This window comes from Megascapheus bottae, chromosome 5 (genome assembly GCF_031878675.1).
Source record: "Megascapheus bottae isolate mThoBot1 chromosome 5, mThoBot2.hap1, whole genome shotgun sequence".
NCBI classification, from domain to species: Eukaryota; Metazoa; Chordata; class Mammalia; order Rodentia; family Geomyidae; genus Megascapheus; species Megascapheus bottae.
This window is the reverse complement of record NC_143513.1, coordinates 918,674-925,000: the sequence shown is the minus strand read 5'-3', so window position 1 is coordinate 925,000 and position 6,327 is coordinate 918,674.

Below are 6,327 nucleotides of genomic sequence, written 5' to 3'. Positions count from 1 at the left end.
GAGTTGCTTCTGACTCCTCAGGCAGAAAGGACAGCAGAGATGTTAGGAATTCTTTTCAGGACCAGATTTTTGCATCCAAAAAAGCTCAAAGCAAGGTGGATACTGGTGACTTATGCTTCTGGTATCCTAGATACTCAGAAGGCTGAAATCTGAGGATCACAGTTGGAAGCCAGCCTGGGCGGGAAAGCCTGTGAGACTCATCTCCAATTAACCACCAGAAAAATTGAAACTGGCACTATGGCTCAAGTGGTAGATTGCTAGCCTTGAGCCAAAGAAGTTCAGGAAGAGCTCCCAGGCCCTGAGTTTAAGCCCCAGGACTGGCAAGAAAGAAAAGAAAGAAAGAGAGAGAGAGAGAGAGAGAGAGAGAGAGAGAGAGAGAGAGAGAGAGAGAGAGAGAGAGAGAGAGAGACAGACAGACAGACAGACACACACAAAGATAGGTGGGGGAGACAGAGACAGACACAGAGAGAGAGAGAGAGAGAGAGAGAGAGAGAGAGAGAGAGAGAGAGAGAGAGGGAGGGAGGGAGGGAGGGAGGGAGGGAGAAGCGGAGAGGGAGATGGAGAGGGAGGGAGGGAGAAGAATGGAAGAAGCCCGGTACAGTGGCTCACACCTGTCATCCTAGCTACTCAGGAGGCTGAGATCTGAGGATCACAGTTCAAAGCCAGTCCAGGCACTAATGTTCTTGAGATTCTTATCTTCAATTAACCACCAGAAAACCAGAAGTGGCACTGTGACTCAAGGGATAGGGCAGTAGCCTTTAGCTAAAGAGCTCAAGGACAATGCACAGGTCCAGAGTTCAAGTCCCACAACCACCTGCCTGTGGTTTCTTCCTAGTGATTATTGATTTAGGGCATCACACAGTGACAAGAACCCGCGTGTGATTACCAATCATGTGTGGTGTTTACCTTTAAAAACTCAGTCCTCCTGAAGCTCGGGGCTGCTCTCTAGCAGCCTGCAGGTGAAGAGCAGTCACCCAGCAGATATTAAAATGATTCCTTGAGTGCTGGTGACGTTAATGCTGCAGGTTCAAGTCCCACCTAAGTGTATGAGATACAATATGAACAACCCCCTCCCCCACTCTAATCCACCACACTGAGTCCAGAAGCCCACCCCTCAGCTCTTGATCGTGGAGTGTCCCCATGGAGTTCTGCATGGGGAAGCCTCAAGCCTCTGGTCCTCACTGGCAGCAGCCATGCCATCTCTTTGGAGGACCTCTAGTCAGTTTCTGCCCTTCCTCCTCTTTTTTTTTTTCCAGTTGTGGGCCTTGAACTCAGGGCCTGAGCACTGTCCTTGGACTTTTCTCAAGGCTGAAGCTCTCCCACCTGAGTCACAGCACCACTTCCAGCTTTTCTCTCCGTATGTGGTACCGAGGAATCGAACCTGGGTCTTCGTGCATGCTAGGCAAGCACTCTACCACTAGGCTAAACTCCAGGCTCTGCCTTTCCTCCTCTTGAATAGCAGAAGTATAGCTCATTCCTCCTCTTCCTTGTTTTTATTTCTTGCATATTACCTCAGCAGGCCTGTGGCTCAGCCAATAAAGAGTAGGTTGCAAGGTTGCACGAAGGTTGGTTGGCATGTGGGAGCTAAGTCACAGTTAACATGATAAAGAACTTCCAATGTGTCATGGCACAGTCATGTGACCTATAGAAAATGAGATGACCAGGCCAGGAGTGTGGCCTAGTGGTAGCCTGCTTGCCTAGCATGCTCGAAGCCCTGGGTTCAATTGCCCAGAATCACATGCACAGAAAAAGCTGGAAGTGGCACTATGGCTCAAGTGGCAAAGCACTAGCCTTGTGCAAAAAGTGTCCAAGGACAGTGCCTAGGCCCTGAGTTCAAGCTCCAGGACTGGGAAAAAAAAAAAAAGAGAGAGAGAGAGAAGAAAATGAGATGACCTGCACTGGGAGTTTGGCCTAGTGGTAAAGTGCTTGCCTAGACGCACCAAGGTCGATACCTTCGTACCACATACACAGAAAAAGGCGGAAATGGTGCTGTGGCTCAAGTAGTAGAGAGGTTAGCTTAAGAAAGCCCAAGGACAGTGCACAGGCCTTGCGTTCAAGCCACAGAACAGGCTAAAAAAAAAAAAAAGATTGAAAATGAGATGAGATTCCTATCTCAAAAAGCCAGAAGAAAGTAATATCACAGCCTTATGGGGGGGACCCTGAACTCCCCAGCAATAGAGTCATTAGCACTCAGTGAACTGAGCTAGGAGTCCATTGAATAGCAGCACAGCAGCTACTCTCTACCTTTGGACTGAGAGCAGCTCAGAGTTTCAGTGGGGCTGAGCTTTTAAAGGAAAGCATCACAGGGCCAGGAGTTTGACCTAGTGGTAGAGTGCTTGCCTAGCATTCACGAAGAACCGGGTTTGATTCTTCGGTACCACATACATAGAAAAGGCCAGAACTGGTTCTGTGGCTCACGTGGTAGAACACTAACCTTGAGGAAAGCCTAAGGACAGTGCTCAGGCCCTGAGTTCAGTCCCCAAGACTGGCAAAAAAAAAAAAAAAAAAAGGAAACCATCACACACAGGTGACACAACAAGGAAAACACCATATACAGTTGGTTGAGCAAGTTAAGCACTTTTACAAAAACAAAAACAGCTAAGCATACCAGGTTACTACAAGTGCCTGGGATACAATACTAAAGATCACATTTTAAAGCCAATCCTGCAGGACACTTGTCTCCAACTAACAGCAAAAATCCAGAAGTGTGGCTCAAGAAGGACACCAGTCTTTAGGGGAAAAAAGCCAAGGGAAAACATGAGGCTCTGAGTAAATCCCAGTATACACACACACACACACACACACACACACACACACACACACAGTTAATTCTACACACACACACAAAAATACTTTCCACCCCTTTCCTTTCTCAGAGTCTTTTCTTTAGAAAACTTATCATTGTGGGTTCTTTCTTATCTCAATTATGCAAGTTTCTTTGAAAGCTACTTAAACCTCTGTCCTGTTTTAGAACCCTGGAAAGGTTCCCTAAGGAACTGGAAGGCCCATTTGAGATGTCAGCCTGGAAGACAGGGTCCTTATCTTCTTGTTTCCCTGGAACAGTGGGAGCCTAGCTGCAGTTGCAAATACTCCCCAGACCTAAAAGATAAGGGTTTATTTTTTTCCCCCTCCAAATAAAGGCATTTGGGAAATCCAGATGTCTTAGTTACCTGCAGGACTCATGGAGCACTGTTGTGACCAGTGGTCTTTGAGTACCAATTCCTATGTCCCTTGAGAACATGGATGGGAACGGACTGCACCTGGCTCTGTACAGGGACAAGATGTCTGTCTGTAAGGTCTCTTACAGGATTGCTAGGAATGATAATTATATTCTTGAATTCTTATTCAAGAATTAAATTGTTTTCTTCTCCATCTATTTTGGTGAGAAGATTTTCTGGGTTGGCAGGAGAATTTGTTTGTTCCTTATCTTGCCAATGTGGCCGGAAGTTTTCATCCCTGCAGAGCCTCTGCAGGATGGAGGGAGTCATAGCCAGTGCTAGCCCGGCTGGCTGGAGCACACAGTACAAACTGTTCCCTAAAGGCTGGGGTGAGGATTGGTTAGGCCCCTGTGTCAGTTATATCCTCTGATCCTCACCAGGTCATCCCTTTAGCTTCTTCCCAGCCCTGGGCCCTAGTCCTGCTACACTCACTCTGACCTCTCCCCCCACCCCTGCACATTCTTTCTTTAGTCAAATTAAAACCACTGATAAGGCTAAAGATAGGCTCTTCTACTTCTGCCCTGATGTGTCCTTCTCCAGCAGGCGTGGCCCACACATAGCCTCAGTGAATCTCAGCCTGGTGTCTTCCTGCAGTCTCACAGTGCATGTTCCCAACTCGAGGGCACCTAACACTCCCCACAGGCTGAGGCCTCACCCCAGCACTCTCTGATTTCACGGCACCAGAGTGCAGAGTCCAGGGGTATTGGTTCATATCATGCCTATTTCTTTGCAGCAAACCTTCGGGAGTCTTCTGACTTATATCTGGGAGTGAGACGAGGGAGTGGGGTGGAGTTTACAGCAGACGTGGTACTCCTTCATCCCACCACACCAGATACTCCTGTGTCATCCTTTGTCTGGGAGGTTGAATTGCTAGACACCAGTGACTCACACCTGTAATTCTAGCTACTCCGGAAGCTAAGATTGGATGATTATGGCTTGAAGGCAGCCCACCCCCCTTAATGAAGAAAAGTCCAGGAGACTCTTTTTTTTTTTTTTTTTTTTGTCAGTCCTGGGCTTGAGCTCAGGGCCTGAGCACTGTCCTTGGACTTTCTCAAGGCTAGAGCTCTACCACCTGAGCCTCAGCACCATTTCTGGCTTTTTTCTATGTATATGGTACCGAGGAATTGAACCCGGGTCTTCGTGCATGCTAGGCAAGCACTCTACCACTAGGCCAAACTCCCGGCCCCAGTCCAGGAGACTCTTATCTCCAATTAACTATCAAAAAGCCAGAGGAAGCTGGGTGGATAGTACCTCCTGGCTCTGGGTGCTTATCACTGCTGGCAATCCGAGGACATATACTCTGTGCACCCCCACTGCTGCCCTCCCTGTCTCCACAATAACTGAGTTTGAGACTGATTCCAGAGAAAAGAACCCATCTCAGCTCTGTAAACCAGCGCAGTGTGTGGTGGCAATTTCCCACCTAAGAAGCAGATGTGTGTGTGTCTTCTTCCACCCTACTGGCACATGACACATACACTGCTTGGGCTGTGAAGGCACAGACAAGGCCACAGGATGGGGACTGTGAGCTAAGTGACAGGCAGGCAACATGGGGGCTTCACACACCACCATGACCTCGAATTTACACAAAATGAATAAGCTGTATCTGTTAGAAGCTGCTGCTGTTTGCAGTCTTTCTATGTACAGCAGAACTTAATCCTGATTCCTCTGTTGTCACTGGGGAAACTGAGGCACCATGTAGCTAAGCAATCTGGGTGATATCAAATACAGTCTAGAGGTGGCAGACCCAGATTTGAATTGGCAATAGTTGTAATGGACAGGGAATTCAGGGCTGAGCACAAGGAGCCAGGTAATAGGTTTGAATCCCCTTCTCTAGGCAAACAAGTCAGCCAGCCATACACAGCCCATGGCAAGTCAACGTCATCCAGGAGCTTCAAATGAACATATCTGAAATAAGATCTCTTGACATGTTGTGCACTGGTAGCTTACACCTGTAATCCTAGTTACTCACAAGGCTAACAGCGCAGGTAGAAAAGTCCAGTTCTGATCTCCAATAACCAGCAAAAAGCGAGAAATAGAGATAGGGTGCTGGCCTTGAGTGAAAAAATGCCAAGTGAGGGTACAAATAACTACCTCTTGACAACACGGACTCAACTCTCTCCACCACCTCTGCTGAACTCAACCCTGTGCAAGCTGATTTGAGTTCAGAATCACTGGACACAGGCACACAATGAGAGCAGGCTGCACTTGATAAAGTAAGCAGGTGGACAGGGTGGGTCAGTCCCACGGGGCCGGGGGCACTCTCCTCTTTCCCATGCCGACCATGTGGACATGGTCACACATCAGCTCAGCTACTCACCTATTGTGGAGCTACTGCTTTGTTTTGTTTTGGCTGATACTGTGTAGAATGTTTGCCTAGCGTGCATGAAGCCCTGGGTTCGATTCCTCAGTACCACACACATCAAGAAAGCTGAAAGTGGCACTGTGGTTCAAGAGGAAGAGCATTATTGCAGAGCAAAAAACAAAACAAAAAAACAGGGACAGTGCACAGGCCCAGAGTTCAAGCCCCATGACAGGCAAAAAAACCAAAACAACAACAACAAAAAATAAGTGGGGTACATCCATTTTGCCACCTGTGGCAGTGTGTGCCCCTCCTCTCTGGATAACAAAATATATTCCCTTCCAAAGGTCGCTGACATGATATTTGTCCTGCCATCCTTGTTAGGAAAATGAAGGAGAAGGGAAGGAAACAGGCCAGACTTGATCTTCTACAGGTGAGGACTATTTACTGAGGGATCCAGTCCTTCCATGGGCTTGGAGGCTGTGTGTCTGAGCTGGAACAAGAGCTGTGTTTTTGGCTCACACCTGTAATCCTAGCTACTTAGGAGGCTGAGATCTGAGGATCAAAGTTCAGAGCCATGCAGGCACAAAAGGACCTGAGACTCTTATCTCCAATTAACCTCTAGAAAACAGGAAGTGGGGCTTGGCTCAAGGGTAGGGCAGTAGCCTTGAGCTGAAGAGCTCAGGGACAGCATCTAGGCCAAGTTCAAGCCCCATGAGCCACCAAAAAAAGAAAAGAAAAAACAGAAAAAAAAAAAAAAAAAAGCTGGGTTTTATGGGGTCTGAGCAAGAGGCAGAGGTTAATGCAAAA